The following is a 19233-nucleotide window of genomic DNA, read 5'->3' as shown; positions in this document are numbered from 1 at the left end:
ACTGTCTACTGATAAATGAACCCCTCTAGGAAGAAAAAGAGATATTACAGGATGTAAGTCAAGACATCAAAGTCAGCCTTTATCACTTTTCTATATCTTGGATACTAATTAGAATTCTTTGTCTCTTTTGCTGGACAGAGCTTCAAATATAAAGATATCATCACTTGAAAAGTCCTCTGCTCTTTAATTCCTTTGTCCCTTCCCACCTGTGGTAAAATAATGGCATCCCAAGATATCCATGCCTTCATTCAGGGAACCTGTGAATATGTTACCTTACATATTAAATAGAGCTTGCAGATGTGATTAAACTTAAGGGCTCTGAGGTGGAAAATGTATCCTAAATTACCCAGGTGGGCCCATTCTAATCACACAAGCCCTTAAAAGAAGAAGAGGAAGGCAGAAGTGTATGCCAGGGAGCTGTGACATTAGAAGGCCTAGACTAGTCTTTGCTGGACTTAGAGATGGAGGAAGGAGACTGGGAACAGTCCATAATTTAGAGTCAGCAATAAAAATCTGAGGATCCTGGTCTTATAACCACAAGGAACTGTGTTCTTTCAACAACACAAATAAATAGAAAACATTCTTCCCTAGAGCCTCCAGAAAGGAACGCAGCCTGCTAATGACTTAATTTTTATTTCTTAAGACTTATACTGGACTTCTATCCCACAGAACTGTAAGATAATGCATGTGTGTGTTTTAAGTCACAAAACTTATGCTAATCTTTGTGATAACAGCAACAGAATCATTACCATCATAGTACTATCCAATCTCAAAACTCTTATATTCTTAGTGTGGCTACATACCCTTCAAATTTATACAACAGACAAGTCATTTTAGTTCTCTAAAGTTGTTTTTGAACATGCAAAATGTATACAATAATATATCAGCTACCTCATAGAGTTAAAGGAAATATTAAATGAAAACATACATAAAAAGAAGTTAGAATAGACACATGCACACAACTCACGTTCATTTTAATGTTACAGGATTATTAAAAATTTTGATAATAAAGTATTAATACTATTGATACTGTTGTTTCCTAACATTTGTCCTTTTACTAGGTAGTACTTAAACAAGAATATTTCTTACTTACTCATCAATACTGGGCTTCCTTGGTGGCTTAGTTGGTAAAGAATCTGCTGCAGTGCGGGAGACCTGGGTTTGATCCCTGCATTGGGAAGATCCCCTGGAGAAGGAAATGGCACCCCCCTCCAGTATTCTTGCCTGGAGAATCTCCCAGAACATAAGAGCCTGGCAGGCTGCAGTCCACGGGGTTGCAAAGAGTCGGAAACAACTGAGCAACTAAGTACACATCAATATTGGACTAAATCTTACCTTTTCAAATACCCCACTACTACTACTTCTTTAATAGTGGAATTTCCAGCTGATACCAAGTTACTCTAAATAAAGACTACATTTTCCATCTCTCTCTCTCCATATATATATATATATGTATATTTAATATTATATTACAATGTGTCTTTTATCCTCTTTCTTCTTTATCACCTCCCCCCAACCCCAGGCTAGAATATGTGACACATTATACTGGAACCTGAGACATTATACTAGAACTGGGGACAAGGGTCATTCCTTGGGAAATGATACAATAGTGAGGTAGCTGATGTTCCTGAGAAATTCCTAGAGCGAAGCAACTACATATCTTAGGCCACATATCTACCTTGCTTCAGTCCCTCTTGTTTCGAGTTTTCTTTAACTGTCAGCTGAACCTAACCCTAACCTGTAATTTTATGTATCCTGGTGATTTGTGCTTCGCGCTCAGTTGTGCCTATCTCTTTTGTGACCCCAGGGAAAGTAGCCTACCAGGCTCCTCTATCCATGGGATTTTTCTGGCAATAATACTGAAGTGGTTTGCCTTTTTCCTTCTCCAGAGGATCTTCCCAGATCAGGAACTGCACGCGCATCTCCTGCACTGCAGGTAGATCTTAACCCACGGAGCCACTGGGGAAGCCACATGTATCCTGGAACTCCTAACCAAAAGTTTTTGTCCAGTTTCATTTTCCTATGCAATCCCCAAAAGATTTTGAGTGCATAAAGTATATTAATTGCTATCATTTATATACTAATACATCACTTAATATTTATGTGTAATTGTTAGGTAGCACAACTTTGATTATGCATATCATTTAGAAATAATTACAACAATGAGGTTCAGGATCTAGAGGACACCGAACAGTTAGCAGTGGAAGAAGTAGTAAAAATAAACAAAAAACTAAAAATAAATGTAGTTTGCATTTTGAATACTTTGTGTCTTTTCTGGGGTAAGAATCAGAGAAATTCCCATCCATGGATTGTAGTCCACCAGGCTCCTCTGTCCATGGGATTTTTCCAAGCAAGAATCCTGGAGTGGGTTGCCTTTTCCTCCTCCAGGGGTTCTTCCTGACCCAGGGATAGAACTCAGGTCTCTTACACCTCCTACATGGGCAGGCAGATTTTTTACCACTAAGACCACATAGGAAGCCCAGGAAAAGCTAATACACATGTAAATAACCCAGTGAGATTTTTTTAATTGAGAATATTTAATCAGTTCCTTCAATAAATAGTCACTTGAAAACTTTCACATGAAAACTACTATACTAGATGATAAGAATGCAAAGATTCAAACTTTTTTTTTTCTTTTTGTCCCTTAGGGCCAAACTAAAGAAAACATATAAGTAAACAGATAATTACAATATCAATAGTATACAGATAATTACAATATCAACAGTGAACTAGTATGCAGGGTAGGATCCTAAGCCAAGATAGGAAGAAGAAGAGGAAATGCTCTCACGAAAAATTGCAACATGACCTGGATCTTAAAGAATGGACAGGAAAAAACAGGGTCACAAAATTTAGTGAGATGCAAACAGAGTGGGAATATGTATTCTTCAAAGAGGGAGCAGCATGTAGACAGCCCTGGTAACGCAGTGGCATAAAAACGTATGTAGGGGCACGGGCCTAGAAGGGTAAGAGTAGTTAAATAAGAATGTCAGTGGATTTGTCCATGAAGATATATAGATGTATTTAAATATCTTACCAAGGAAGGAGCTATCATTTTGTTTTAGAATAAAATACCACACTGAATTTGTCAATAGGCTCAGTGCTGTGCTTAGTCGCTCGCTCAGTCATGCCCAACTCTTTGCAACCCCATGGACTTTGCCCACCAGGTTCCTCTTCTGTTAGGTAGTTAGAATAGGAAAAAGGAGTCCAGAATGGCAGTGGCTAAAAGAAAAGGAAGAGAAAAGTCCGCTAAAATAGAACAAAGGAAGGTCCGAGGACCAGAGTAAGGACCTCAGGTAGAACAAACAGCTCTCCTGGCTAGCCCAATTTACACAGGGCAGGCCCAGGGGGAGGAAAAAAACATATAAAAAGAGGAGCCAATGGGCCGGGGGCCTCTTTCTCTGCCTCTCTTTCTCGCTCTCTCCCGCGGGCAAGCTATCTCTCTGTCTCTGTCTCTCTCTCTTTTCTCTTCACGTCCTTTGGGTTGGCATGCCCTCACGCATTGAGGATGCATTTTCCTTTATTTTCTAAACAAAACAGTAAACATGGAGCTGTAACACTGTCCGAGAGATGTGATGCGCCAAAGGCTTTAATATCTGTCACTTCAAATTTTTGTTGTGACTAGACAGAACCGAGGAGATTACACTCCCCTGACATCTGTGGTGCTGTGGGGGACTCTCCAGGCAAGAATACTGAAGTGGGTTGCCATGCCCTCCTCCAGGGTATCTTCCCAACCCAGGGATCGAACCCAGGTTTCCCACATTGCAGGCAGATTATTTTCTGTCTGAGCCACCAGAGAAACAGAGTAGGCAGCAAAATGAAATGAAGATTCACTAGTTGGGAAGCTGGCTGATAACTCAAAGGAGAAATAAAGGAAATGTGGGTGACAGATTTAAGCAACTTTGAAGTTCATTAATTACCTGTAGTGAATTGACTGAAACCTATATTTAAATGCATGTAGTGAGAGGTGAAGACTATAGAATGAAAAATGTTCAGAACACTGAGGAACACTAAATTTTAAGAAGATGGGAGAGAAAATGCAATACCCAGAAAAAACTTCAAAAGTAGGAGAAAATTCAGGAAATCAGCAAGTATTTGGGAATCTAGGGAAAAGGGAAAGTTTCTAGGGAAAGAGACAGTTTCAAGAAGTAGGCAGTAGTCAATAATGTCAATCACTCTGTACCTATATCTTCCTTTTTCCTTTTACTACTGTATTATTATTTAAAATATGTTTTTACTATAAAATACAAAATGTATTATTGAAATTTAACATAGAATTTTTGTTAGCATAAAAGTAAAGGGGAAAAATAACTGCAGTCTTCTATCCAGAAACAGTATTTTTAACACTTTGAAATATTTATCTTGTTTTGATTTTATTGATATTTGCTTATTTTTATATGGCTATTCATTGTATTTACACAGAGTGGTTCATTTAAAAATATTTCAAATAAACCATTTAGATAAGAAGTCAGGTCCTAATGGTAGGGGTTAAGAATAGTCAAGAAGTGCACAAGTATGATTCAGTCAAGAGGAAGAAAATTCAAGGATGGGATGTCCTATAAATGGTGATTGCAAGCCATTTATTCTAGCTTGGGGTATCTTCTAGAGTTGTGTCTCCCTGACTGCCATACTAATGTTTATACTAAGATCTTTGCTTTACTCAATTTGATGTTTTTGAACTGTGGTGTTGGAGAAGACTCTTGAGAGTCCCTTGGACTGCAAGGAGATCCAACCAGTCCATCCTAAAGGAGATCAGTCCTGGGTGTTCATTAGAAGAACTGATGTTGAAGTTGAAACTCCAATACTTTGCCACCTGATGTGAAGAGCTGACTCATTGGAAAAGACCCTGATGCTGGGAAAGATTGAGGGCAGGAGGAGAAGGGGACGACAGAGGATGAGATGGTTGGATGGCATTACCGACTCAATGGACATGGGTTTGGATGGACTCTGGGGGTTGGCAATGGACAGGGAGGCCTGGTGTGCTGCGGTTCATGGGGCCGCAAAGAGTCGGACACGACTGAGCGACTGAACTGAACTGAACTATGCTTTTTCTGATTCATGACTTGGTAAGACTGACTTTGATTTCAATTTATCCCTGAACTACGGCCTCAGTTTATACTTAACTTAGTAAACACTCTGAGCTCTCTGTCCAGATCCCTTTGGATGCTTCTTGTCTTTTGTTATCTGTATGCTATTTTCTCTACTCATGTGCCTTTAAATACAATAACTATAAGTTTTCTGAAGAATGCCTTTGGGTGACAAAAACAGCTTTGTCCACATGAGCCTGAAGGACCTGGGTAATTCATAGCCTATGATTGTGGGATGTAGAAGTAAGACAGTCCAGGACCCTTGTTTTGAGTTGGGATGAACTCTTAAGTACAGTTTACACTGAGTGGGATCATGCGTAACTTGGATTTTGCCTGAAATTGCATTGTTGCTTAACTTCTTTCCAGTCCTGCTTCTTCCACCCCCTTAATAGTTTTCTGGACACACAGTCTTTTTTTTTTTTTTAATTGGAGGTTAATTACTCTATAATATTGTGGTGGATTTTGCCATACAGTCACATGAATCAGCCATGGGTGTACATGTGTTCCCCATCCTGACCCTCCCTCCCCATCCCATCCCTCAGGGTCATCCCAGTGCACCAGCCCTGAGCACCCTGCCTCATGTATTGAACCTGGACTAACAATCTATTTCACATATGATAATATACATGTTTCAATACTACTCTCTCAAAATCATCCCACCCTCACCTTCTCCCAGAGTCCAAGTCTATTCTTTACATCTGTGTCTATTTTGCTGTCTTGCATATAGGGTTATCATTACCATCTTCCCAAATTCCATATTTATGCATTAGTATACTGTATTGGTGTTTTTCTTTCTGAGTTAATTTTCTCTGTATAATAGGCTCCGGTTTCATCCACCTTATTAGAACTGATTCAAATGCATTCTTTTTAATAGCTGAGTAATATTCTATTGTGTATATGTACCACAGCTTTCTTATCCATTTGTCTGCTGATGGACATCTAGGTTGCTTCCATGTCCTGGCTATTGTAAACAGTGATATGATGAACACTGGGGTACACATGTCTCTTTCAATTCTGGTTTCCTCTGTGTGTATGCCCAGCAGTGGGATTGCTGGGTCATATGGCAGATCTATGTCCAGTTTTTCAAGGAATCTCCACACTGTTCTCCATAGTGGCTGTACTAGTTTGCATTCCCACCAACAGTGTAAGAGCGTTCCCTTTTCTCCACACCCTCTCCAGAATTTATTGTTTGTAGACTTTTGGATAGCAGCCATTCTGACTGGCGTGAGATGGCACCTCATTGTGGTTTTGATTTGCATTTCTCTGATAATGAGTGATGTTGAGCATCTTTTCATGTGTTTGTTAGCCATTTGTATGTTTTCTTTGGAGAAATGTCTGTTTTGATTGGGTCACTTATTTTTTTGGAATTGAGCTGCAGGAGTTGCTTGTATATTTTTGAGATTAATCTTTGTCAGTTGCTTCATTTGCTATTATTTTCTCCCATTCTGAAGGCTGTCTTTTCACCTTGCTTATAGTTTCCTTCATTGTGCAAAGCTTTTAAGCTTAATTAGGTCCCATTTGTTTATTTTTGCTTTTATTTCCATTACTCTGGGAGGTGGGTCATAGAGAATCCTGCTGTGATTTATGTCGGAGAGTGTTTTGCCTATGTTCTCCTCTAGGAGTTTTATAGTTTCTGGTCTTACATTTAGATCTTTAATCCATTTTGAGTTTGTTTTTGTGTATGGTGTTAGAAAGTGTTCTAGTTTCATTCTTTTACAAGTGGTTGACCAGTTTTCCCAGCACCACTTGTTACAGAGATTGTCTTTTTTCCATTGTATATTCTTGCCTCTTTCGTCAAAGATAAGGTGGACACACAGTTTTAATATCACTTGCATATAAATCCTTGTCTTGGGTCTGTACTTTGCAGAAAAGACAGCTGCAGCCTTCAGTAAAGTGACACTTCCCATGCCTAGTTGAGGTCTCAGACCTGGCACTGAAGCTTGGCGCAGGTCCGCAAACTACAACTATTTGGCACAAAGAACTAGTGCTTGCAAGTGGGCAGGCTAAATGAAGTGGCAAAAGGCTAGCTGTCACGATGGAACAGTGACAACATGGAAAAACGTTGTTATGGGTGGAAATCGAGGATGTTTTCTGATGCCTAAAGAGTTCCTGGGGAAGAGCACTGAGTGTGTGTTTTACAGATCTAAACAAAAATCATGGGCTTAAATGTTGTAATGAATATATGAATGAAATATTTAATAATCTTAATTACTTTATCATATTATAAAATGATCCTTCAGCTCTTATTTGAAAAATAAAGGAAAGAAGGAATGACTTGCATGTAAAGGGATATCATCCCCTCCTAGAAAAAGCTGCCCTTTACCTGCATTTAAGTTTGGGACAGATGCCCATGAAAAGGTAAGGGAAGAAACTCTCATCTGTAATGTCACTTAAAAGAAACAAAGTCTGTGTAAGGATAGTATAAAATGCTATAGTGAAAATTTATCAGAACTATATGAAAAAATCATACCTTATAATAGCTATAGAAAAAAAATATACAGGAATAAATATTATTTAATATATTGCAAGTATGAATAGTATTTGGGTTTCCCTGGTGGCTCAGATGGTGAAGAATCCCCCTGCAATGCAGGAGACCTAGGTTCTATCTCTGGGTCAGAAAGATCCCCTGGTGAAGGAAATGGCTACCCATTCCAGTATTCTTGCCTGGAGAATTTCAAGAGGAGCTTGGCAGGCTAAAAGTCCATGGGGGCCATAAAAAGTCAGACATGACTGAGCAACCAACACTTCCATAGATAACATTTATTTATAAAGCAATATAAATATCAACAAAATATTTGCTTTCCATTGTGTACTAATTTTAGACTATGCTGGATTGAAATATCTAATAAATTTTCACATATTTTATATGTATTGTTACCCTAATTAGTGATTTTATTTACACAACAAATGTTAACAGGAACCCACTATGAACTCAGTACTTTTTTTATGTTTAAATATCCTTATGCTAATATATGACTTAAATTTACAATTCCCAACATACAAAGTGCTGTTTGGGCTTATTAATATTAACTCGTGAGAAGCTCCAACATTCCTTTGACATGGTAGGGCAGGAAAGATTATTCCTGCCTTATGGATGAAGAAACTGAAGGTCACTTAGGTTGATTTCATATCTTGGTTTTCATAAATAATGTTATAATGAACATAAGGGTGCACATATGTTTTCAAACTAGTGTTTTATGTTCTTTCGAAAAAATATCCAAAAGTGAAATATCTGGGTCATATGGTAGTTCTCTTAGTTTTTTCAGGAACCTCTACAATGCTTCCCATAGTACCTACATCATTTTACAGTCCTATCAATAGTGTATGAGGGTTCCCTTGTTTCCACATTTTCTTCGACATTTATTATGCCTTGTCTTTTTGATAACAACCATTCTAACAAGTATGCAATAATACTAATATATCATTGTGCTTTTTTTACTTGCATTTCCCTAATAGTTAGTGATGTTAAATATCTTTCCGTGTTCCTATTGATCATTTATATGTGTCCTTTGGAAAAATATACATTCAGATCCTCTGTTCATTTTTCTAATATTATTTTTTATTATTGAGTGGTATGAGCTCTTTATATATTTTGGATATTAACTCCTCATTTGCAAATATTCAGTAAGTTGTCTTTTCATTTTGATAATGTTTTCATTCAGCTGTGTAAAAGTTGTTAGTTTTATTGTGTCACATTTTTTGACTTTTGCTTTTGTTTCCCTTGCATTTGGAGTCAGATCCCTGCCTGCAATGTGAGAGAGCTGGGTCTGATCCCTGGGTTGGAAGGATCTCCTGGAGAAGGGAACAGCTACCCACTTCACTATATTTGCCTGGAGATTTCCATGGACAGAGACGCCTGGCAGGCTACAGTCCATGGGGTCGCAAAGAGTCAGAAACAATTGAGTGACTTTCACACCACAAAAACATGATGAAGACCATCATCAATGAGATTACTGTATACATTTTATTCTAGGAATTTTAAGAGTTCAGCTTATACATTCAAGTCTTTAATTAATTTTGAGTTTGTGTGTGTGTGTGTGTGTATGTGTGTATGTGTGAGTGTGTACATTGTGTAAGTTAGTGGTCTGCTTTCACTCTCTGTATGTCTCTGTCCAAATTTCCCAACACTATTTATTGAAGGGACTGCCCTTTATCCTTTGATCCTTTGTCTTAGATTGAGTGAGTGAGTGAAGCCGCTCAGTCGTGTTTGACTCTTTGTGACCCCATGGACTGTAGCCCACTAGGTTTCTCTGTCCATGGTATTTTCCAGGCAAGAATACTGGACTGGGTTGCCATTTTCTTCTCCCATGTCCTAGATTAGTTGTTGATATAAGTGTGATTTCTTTATGGACTCTCAAATCCAATCCATTGACCTCTGTGTGTGTTTTTTATGCCAGTGTCACGCTGTTTTGATTATTATACATTTGCATTATATTTTGAAATCAGGGAATGTGATACTGCCATACTTCTTTCTCAAGACTGTTTTGGTTATTCTGGGGTCTTCTGCAGTTCTATACAAAGTTTAGAATTAAAGCTGATCCTTCATATGTTTGAACTGTATAGTTTCTTTTGTAAGTGGAGTTTTTTTCAATAAATATGTACTATAGTACTACATTCTGTCTTCTCCCTGATTGATGAGGATAAGAGGCTTGTACAAGCTTCCTGATGGGAGGGACTATCTATGGAGAAAACTGGGTCTTGCTCTAGTGGCAAGGCCATGCTCAGTAAATCTTTAATCCAATTTTCTGCTGATGGGTGGGGCCATGCTCCCTCCCTGTAATTTGGCCTGAGGTGGTCCAGTCCTAGAGTCTGTAGTCTTGATGGTAGGCTATAGGCTCCATGGTAGGAATAATGGAAATATTCTCCAACAGGACTTATGCCATCATGCTGTACCTTCCAGGACTGCTGCTGCCAATGTCCCTGACTCCACAGCAGGTCACTGTTGACCCACGTCTCCACCCGAGACTTTCAAACACTCATAGGCAAGTCTTGTTTAGTCTCTTTGGGGTCACTGCTTCTTTCTCCTGGGTCCTGGTGTGCATACAGTTTCATTTATGCCCCCACCCCCCACCAACAGTCTCTCTTTCCCTAGTCCTGTAGAAGTTGTGTAAATCAAATCACGCTGACCTTCAAACTCAGATTCCCAGGGGGTTCCCTGAGCTTTTGCTGGATCCACAGGCAGGGAACTCTGTTGTGGGACCTAGAACTTTGAACAGTGAAAGAACTTCTTTGGAATAGTTGTTCTCCAGTTTGCAGGTTGCCCACCTGGCAGCTCTATGGTGGGACTAATAGTGACCTCCTCCAAGGGTACTTATGCCAAAAAGTGTGGCATGTGATCAGATATGCAGATGACTCCACCCTTACAGCAGAAAATGAAGAGGAACTAAAGAGTCTCTTGATGAACATGAAAGAACAGAGTGGAAAAGCTGCCTTAAAACTCAACATTATAAAAGCTAAGATCAAGGTACCTGGTCCCATTACTTCATGACAAACAGATACAGAAACAATAGAAACAGTGACAGCCTTTATTTTCTTGGACTCCAAAATCACTGTAGGTAGTGATTGCAGCCATAAAATTAAAAGACACTTGCTCCTTGGAAGAAAAGCTATGGTAAACCTAGACAGTGTATTAAAAAGCAGAGACATCACTTTGCTGACAAAGGTCCATCTAGTCAAAGCTATGATTTTTCCAGTAGTCACGTATGGATGTGAGAGTTGGACCATAGCAAAGGCTGAGCACTGAAGAATTGATACTTTTGCAATGTGATGCTAGACAAGATTCTTGAGAGTCCCTTAGACAGCAAAGAGATCAAGTCAGTAAATCCTAAAAGAAATCAACCCTGAATATTCACTGAAAGGACTGAAGATGAAGCTGAAGCTCCAATAATTTGGTTACCTGATATGAAGAGCCAACTCTCTGGAAAAGACTCTCATGCTGGGAAAGATCAAGGGCAGGAGGGGAAGGGGCTACATAGGATGAAATGGTTGGATGGCATCATCAACTCAATGGACATGAGTTTGAGCAAACACCAGAAGATAGTGAAAGACAAGGAAGCTGGCCATGCTGCAGTCCATTGGGTCACAAAGAGTTGGACTTTAATGGGCAGTTGAACAACATAGTACTACAGTTGATTCATCTGCAGATAAGGAACCATGGTACAGAGAGGTCTGACTGTAAAGTTATTTGTAGATTTTCAACTGTGCAGCAGTCAGCACCACTAGTCCCCATAATGCTCATGGGTAAATGCATGTGTTGTAGCTCTGTGAAATATGTCATTGATATTTATAAGCATTGCATTGAATCAGTAGATTTATTTGGGTAGTATGGACAATTTAACAATATTAATTCCTTCAATCCATGGGCATGAAATATTTTTCTGTTGTATCTTTTTCAATTTATTTCATCAGTGTCATATAATTTTCAGTATATAAGTCTTTCTGGACTTCCCAGGTGGCTCAGTGGTAAAGAATATACCTGCCTATGCAGGAGATGCAGGGGACACAGGTTTGATCCCTGAATTGAAAAAAACCCCTGGAGAAGGAAATGGCAACCCACTATAGTATTCTTGCCCGGAAAATCTCATAGATAGAAGAACTTGGTGGGCTACAGTTCATGGGGTCACAAGGAGTTGGACATGACTTAGCAGCTGAGCATCACCCCCATCTCCCATAAATGTTTTTACCTCTTCGGCTAAATTTACATCTCTGTATTTTATTTGATGTCATTATAAATGCAATTATTTTCTTAATTTCTCTTTCTGATATCATGTTATTAGTGTCTAAATACACAGCATACTTTTATTGATTGATTTTTGTATCCTTTGATTTGCCAATTATTAGTTCCTTTTTTTAAAATCTTTTTTTTGGGGGGGGGAGTCTTTAGGGTTTTCTATTTGCAACATCAAGTCATCTGCAAATAGTGACAGTTTTACTTCTTCCTTTCCAATTAGATGACTTTTATTATTATTTTACTCTTGTCTAGTTGCTGTGGCTAGGATTTCCAGTACTGTGTTGAATAAAAGTGGTAAGGTTGGGCATCTTTGCCTTTTCCTGATTTATGGGAAAAGCTTTCAATTTTTCACTGTTGAATGTGATAAGCTGTGGATTTTTCATATATGCCTTAATTATGTTGAGGTAAGTTCCCTCTATATTCACTTTGTTGAGAGTTTCTATAATAAGTGAATGTCAAATTGTCTAGAGTTTCTTCTGCATCATTGTGATAATCATATGATTTTAATCCTCCAATCTGTTAATGTGATACCTCGTCTTACATGACTCAAAGATGTTGAACCATCCTTGCATCTTTTCAAAAATAAAACTTGATTGTAGTGTATGATCCATTCAAAGTACTGTTGATTTGATTTGCTAATATTTTGCTGAGGATCTTTGAATCTGTTTATCAGTGATATTGGCCCGTAATTTGTGTGTGTGTGGGGGGGGATGGTCCTTGCCCTGGTTTTCATATCAGGGTAATGGTAGCTTTGTGAAATGCATTTAGATATGTTTGCAAGGCTTCCTGCCTCTTCTCTTTATTTATTTATTATGTGTGTGTGTATGTGTGTGTGTGTGTGAAAATTTAACAAAACTTGGTTATTAAGTCATTTTTGAAAGTTTTGTATTGGTAGAATTCTGTAAAGAAGCCACCTGGTCCTGGGCTTTTTGTTTTTTGGGAGATTTCACCCTACTATTTCAATCTCCTTATTAGTAGTTGGTCTATTCAGATTTTTATTTTCTTCATGATTCATTCATAGAAGAATGTGTTTTACTACGAATTTACCTTTTCTTTAGATTGTTGTGTCTGCTGATGCATAGATTTGTTTGTGTAGGTTCCTTCTCAGAACCCCTTTGCCATATCATATAGATTTTTTTAAATGATGTATTTATGTTCTTATTCACCTCGTTTTTTTTTTTTTTTTTTTTAAATGACCCATTGGTTATTTGGTAGTATATTGCTTAATCTTCATATTTTTGGCCTCTTTTCCCCCAGTTTTCTCTCATGGTTGATTTATATTTTCTTACCAGTGTGATCAGGTATGATTTCAATCTTCTTGAATGTCCTGAGATTTGTTTTGTGACCTAACATGTGAACTATCTTGGAGAATGTTCCATGTGCACTTGACAAGAATTTCTATTTTGCTGATTTTGGATGGACTGTTCAATATATCTATCAAATTCATTTGATGTAGGGTATTGTTTAGGTCTACTCAGACAGTAAAGAATTTGCCTTCAAAGCAGGAAGCCCAAGTTCAATCCCGTGGTTGGGAAGATACCTTGGAGAAGGGAATGGCAACCCACTCCAGTATTCTTGCCTGGAGAACTCCATGGACAGAGCAGCCTGGTAGGCTAGAGTCCACAGGGTCACAACAAGTTGGACAAAACTGAACAACTAAGACACACACACAGTTTCTTTATTGATTGTCTGCCAGGATGACCTGTATAGTGATGTAACTGGGTTGTTAAAACTCCCTTATTATTATTGTATTGCTTTCAATTTCTCTTTTTAAGTATGCTAATATTTGCTTTATTATTTCAGTGTTATGTTAGGTACATATACATTTATAAATGCTATGTCTTATTGGTAAAATGACTCCATTGTCTTTTATTATAGTCTTTGTTTTAAAATCTATTTTTTTTTCTGAAATAAGTATCATATCAGTTTCATGCCCTCTGAAATTCAATTTCTTTTGTGAAATGTGGATAAAAGAACATGTACTTCAGTGTTACGGGAAGTAACTGAGGTAAATGCATATAGAGTACTTAGTAGAGTTAATAAGTACTTAAAAATATTAACCCATTATTATTAGATACAGAATACACAATTTCCAGAAAGGTGTCTCCTATGTGGACTGCATGCACGATCCTGCTTCAGAGGGGCTGTAGCTGCTCCCAAAGTGTGCAGGTGGGCAAAGCTGGCCGCTAATGGCTGAAGGCCCTGGTCAAAACAGTTGCTGGACACTGGTGGACAGAATCACATCCCAGATGGTTTTGTGATGTTTTGGGGACTTATCTTTCTTATGAAGGATCTTAAGGTCTGGGTGCATGAGGTGAGGCTGAAATCTCTTGCTTCTCAGGGAAATTATCCATACCTTGTGACCTACAAGACTGTGAATTGCTATGGCTAGGATATGCTCTGTTGTTTCGGCTTTTTTTCCCCTTGGTATGGTGCACTGCTGCACTCAGTGCCCCTGACTCTTGCCTCTGCCAGAGAATCCTGGACACACAGGGAAGTTTAGGTCAGTTTCTTGGTTCATAGGACCTTATGAAAGAGGTCACATTATCTTCATTACCTCCACCATAGTTTGCTCTCAGGTAAAACAGGGAGGGAACACAGCCCCGCCCATCAACAGAAAATCGCATTAAAGATTTGCTGAGAATAGCCCTGCCCAGCGGAACAAGCCCGGCCCTTCAGAAATGGTGTGAACCTAACAGAAGCAGAAGATATGAAGAAGAGGTGGCAAGAATACACAGAAGAACTGTACAAAGATCTTCACGACCCAGATAATCATGATGGTGTGATCACTCACCTAGAGCCAGACATCCTGGAATGTGAAGTCAAGTGGGCCTTAGAAAGCATCACTATGAACAAAGCTAGTGGATGTGATGGAATTCCAGTTGAGCTATTTCAAATCCTGAAAGATGATGCTGTGAAAGTGCTGCACTCAATATGCCAGCAAAGTTGGAAAACTCAGCTGTGGCCACAGGACTGGAAAAGGTCAGTTTTCATTCATATCCCAAAGAAAGGCAATCCCAAAAAAATGTTCATACAATTGCACTCATCTCACACGCTAGTAAAGTAATGCTTAAAATTTTCCAAGACAGGCTTCAGCAACACGTGAACCGTGAACTTCCAGATGCTCAAGCTAGTTTTTATTTTTTTTTTTAATTTTTTTTTTTTAAATTTAAAATAAAAATTTTATTTTACTGTTATGCTTTGAATGTATAACTTTCCAGACATTTTTCTATATAAACGTAAATATGAACATATGTATTTTCTTTCAAATGGGATCATGCCATGTACAGTGTTTTATAAACTACTTTTGCAAATTAAATGTATGTGGTAAATATACATTTTTTTTTCTCTGCTTTTTTTTTTTATTATTATTTTTTTTTTCCAGTGGGTTTTGTCATACATTGATATGAATCAGCCATGGATTTACATGTATTCCCAATCCCGATCCCCCCTCCCACCTCCCTCTCCACCCGATTCCTCTGGGTCTTCCCAGTGCACCAGGCCGGAGCACTTGTCTCATGCATCCCACCTGGGCTGGTGATCTGTTTCACCATAGATAGTATACATGCTGTTCTTTTGAAATATCCCACCCTCACATTCTCCCACAGCTAGTTTTTAAAAAGTTAGTTTTTAAAAAGTTTTTGAAAAGTTTTTAAAAAGTTAGTTTTTAAAAAAAGCTAGTTTTTAAAAAGGCAGAGGAACCAGGGATCAAATGGCCAATGTCCACTGGATCATCAAAAAAGCAAAAAAGTTTCCAGAAAAAATCTATTTCTTCTTTATTGACCATGCCAAAGCTTTTGACTGTGTGGATCAAAATAAAATGTGGAAAATTCTGAAAAAGGTGGGAATACCAGCCCACCTGATATACCTCTTGAGAAATGTGTATGCAGGTCAGGAAGCAACAGTCAGAACTGGACATGGAACAAGAGACTGGTTCCAAATAGGAAAAGGAGTACATCAAGGCTGTATATTGCCACTCTGCTCATTTAACTTATATGCAGAGTACATCATGAGAAATGCTGGGCTGGATGAATCATAAGCTGGAATCAAGATTGGCCAGGAAAAATATCAAAAACCTCAGATATGCAGATGACACCACCCTTATTGCAAAAGTGAAGAACAACTTAAGCGCCTCTTGATGAAAGTGAAAGAGGAGAGTGAAAAAGTTGGCTTAAAGCTCAACATTCAGAACACTAAGATCATGGCATCTGGTCCCATCACTTCATGGCAAATAGATCGGAAAACAGTGGAAACAGTGAGAGACTTTATTTTTGGGGGCTCCAGAATCACTGCCGATGGTGAATGCAGCCATGAAATTAAAAGATGCTTACTGCTTGGAAGAAAAATCATGACTAACCTAGACAGCATATTAAAAAGCAGACATTACTTTGTCAACAAAGGTCCATCTAGTCAAGGCTACAGTTTTTCCAGTAGTCATGTATGGATGTGAGAGTTGGACTATAAAGAAAGCTGAGTGCCAAAGAATTTATGCTTTTGAACTGTGGTGTTGGAGAAGACTCTTGAGAGTCCCTTGGACAACAAGGAGATCCAACCAGTTGATCCTACAGGAAAGCAGTCCTTAATTGGAAGGACTGATGCTGAAACTGAAGCTTCAATACTTTGGCCATCTGATGCAAAGAGTTGACTCACTGGAAAAGACCCTGATGCTGGCAAAGATTGAAGGCAGGAAAAGAAGGGGATAACAGAGTATGAGATGATTGGATCGCATTACTGACTCAACGGAAATGAGTTTGAGCAAGCTTCAGGTGTTGGTGATGGACAGGGAAGCCTGGCATGCTGCAGTCCATGATACACAAAGAGTCAGACACGACTGAATAAATGAACTGAACTGTACTTGGTATGACTGCATCTCTATTTCTCCTACCTGCCCTTTGTTGTTATCCTTTCACCCTTTGTAGTGGAGATTGTTTTCACCCTGTTTTCAGGCTCTCTTCAGAGGAAATTATTCCATACTTAGCTATATATTATATCTGAGGGAAAAGGTGCTTTCCACCATCTTGAATTTCCCCAATGGTTGCTTTTAAATTATCAAACATAAAGAAAAATATGAGCAACTATTTTTGAAGAAAATCATAGATATTGAAGCATTAATATGTTGGTTAATTTGGGTTTAAACGAAGGAAGAGAGCTCTGTGCTTGTGCTTTATGCCAGTAATCGTCTTACCAAGAGTTCAGACATGGCAATCTATGGAAGAAAACCTCCCAATTGTATTTGTCAAAATACACAGTTATAACCTGTTACTGTATCATAAAATTAACTTTGTGAGGTGTGAACAATATTTAAAAATAGATTACAACATGTTATGAAATAAGAAGTGATTTCATACAGTTAGGGGAAATATTTTCTTGCACTGTGTGTGTGTGTGTGTGTGTGAGTGAGTAAATGTTTAAAAAAATTGTGGGTTATGCTTGAAAATGCTTGAATTTTCATAGGATATCTTACAATGAATGTAAACCAACAGATCAAAAAGAATGTACTCAATCAGCTTTCAATAAAAAGAATAAAGAAAGTAATTATTAATATATCTTCCTTAGAAAATCAATATTTTAAGAGAGGAAAAGAATAGATAAATGTTTGGTAGATTGGTTAAGAAAAACAAGGAGAAATGTCATGACCTCTATGAAAATTCAAGTAAGTCAATAATGAAAACTAATTAAACTTAGCAAATTAGATATCTTATTGAACAGGAGATAATCACCACTTTGTTCTGAAAATTATAGGTAGTTACTATCACACAAAAAGTTCTGTCTCAATACAAGATTAATACAGAACATCTGTTCCATACTTCATAATGAATTTGGTTCATGTTATCTTAGTATAAGATACTTATGTCTTAGGGTGAGATATGTCATAGTAAGTAACCCACATGTTATATGGTACATAACACTGACCTTTGCTATCTATGTCATCAGACAAATTATTTAGACCCTTTATTAAATGCAGACATAAAATATATTTTCCTATTAAGGGAATTTTTTAAATTAAATAAATCATGAAATGTACTGTGAATGACACCTGGTATGTTGCTAAATGTTCAGTAAATGTGATTTTATTTTTTAAGTAGTTTTTGATTTTTTTTTCCTCAGAAACCCATAATTTTCTCAGAGAAGGTATTCAATAAATAAAACGTGTTGATTTGAACTGAACTGATGATAAGGGTTGGATGAGTAAAATGACTTCCTTTGTGCAGATGAAGGATTAGATTTAGTGATTTTTTTGTCCAAGTTTACACACATAGTTTAGGGAAGGCTAGGCTTCTGACCTAGTTCTTATGACTCATAAATCAGGGCTCTTCCATGAGGCAAGTCTAATTTACCACTGAGTTAATTTTTAAAACAACTTTGCTACTCTTATGATTATATTTTATGAACATAAAACCCAAAGCTTTCTGGAAAATACCATATTCTGTATCTAATAACTAGTTAACATTTTTTAAATATCTACTAACTCTAAGTACTCTGTATGCATTACCTCATTTACTTCTCATAACACCGAAAAATATGTTCTTATTATCCACATTTCATAGAGAAAGAAACAATTTCAGAGAAGTTAAATAGCTTGATCAAAGTCGTTAGTTGCCAAGTTCTAAATCAGTATTTGAAATACAAATTCGACCCAGTTTTATGGGTTCTATCACCAACCTTTTCTTAATATAACCCAGAAAAGATATTATAAAATCTGAGACAAATTTTGATTCTTCCTATGTAAGTCCTTGCTACATATCCTTAGGAGGAGAAGCAGGATGGTGAGAAAAGGAACAGAAACCTTGCTAATTGTTCCCTGCTTTTTTGTTCATTCAGCATTATAATTTTGTTTGATTTCTGTGTTATATACGTATTTGGATAGATTACTCATTTTAGTCAAATAGACAATACAACCTTTCAGTTCAGTTCAGTTCAGTCGCTCAGTCGTGTCCGACTCTTTGCAACCCCATGAATCGCAGCACGCCAGGCCTCCCTGTCCATCACTAACTCCCGGAGTTTACTCAAACTCATGTCCATCGAGTCGGTGATGCCATCCAGTCATCTCATCCTCTGTCATCCCCATCTCCTCCTGCTCCCAATCCCTCCCAGAATCAGGGTCTTTTCCAACGAGTCAACTCTTCTCATGACGTGGCCAAAGTGTTGGAGTTTCAGCTTCAACATCAGTCCTTCCAATGAACACCCAGGACTGATCTCCTTTAGGATGGACTGGTTGGATCTCCTTGCAGCCCAAGGGACTCTCAAGAGTCTTCTCCAACACCACAGTTCAAAAGCATCAATTTTTCGGTGCTCAGCTTTCTTCACAGTCCAACTCTCACATACTAACCATACAAGACCACTGGAAAAACCATAGCCTTGACTAGACAGACCTTTGTTGGCAAAGTAAAGTCTCGCTTTTTAATATGCTATCTAGGT

At 38.0% G+C, this 19233-nt stretch overlaps 1 protein-coding gene across 1 annotated transcript in view; it reads right to left on the bottom strand.

Moving 5' to 3' along the window:
• CSMD3 (CUB and Sushi multiple domains 3) overlaps positions 1-19233 on the bottom strand; it is a 1309925-nt gene that overhangs the window by 630774 nt on the left and 659918 nt on the right. The window lies entirely within an intron of this gene.

Source organism: Cervus canadensis, chromosome 12 (genome assembly GCF_019320065.1).
Source record: "Cervus canadensis isolate Bull #8, Minnesota chromosome 12, ASM1932006v1, whole genome shotgun sequence".
NCBI lineage: Eukaryota > Metazoa > Chordata > Mammalia > Artiodactyla > Cervidae > Cervus > Cervus canadensis.
This window is presented reverse-complemented; position numbering and strand designations above follow the sequence as displayed.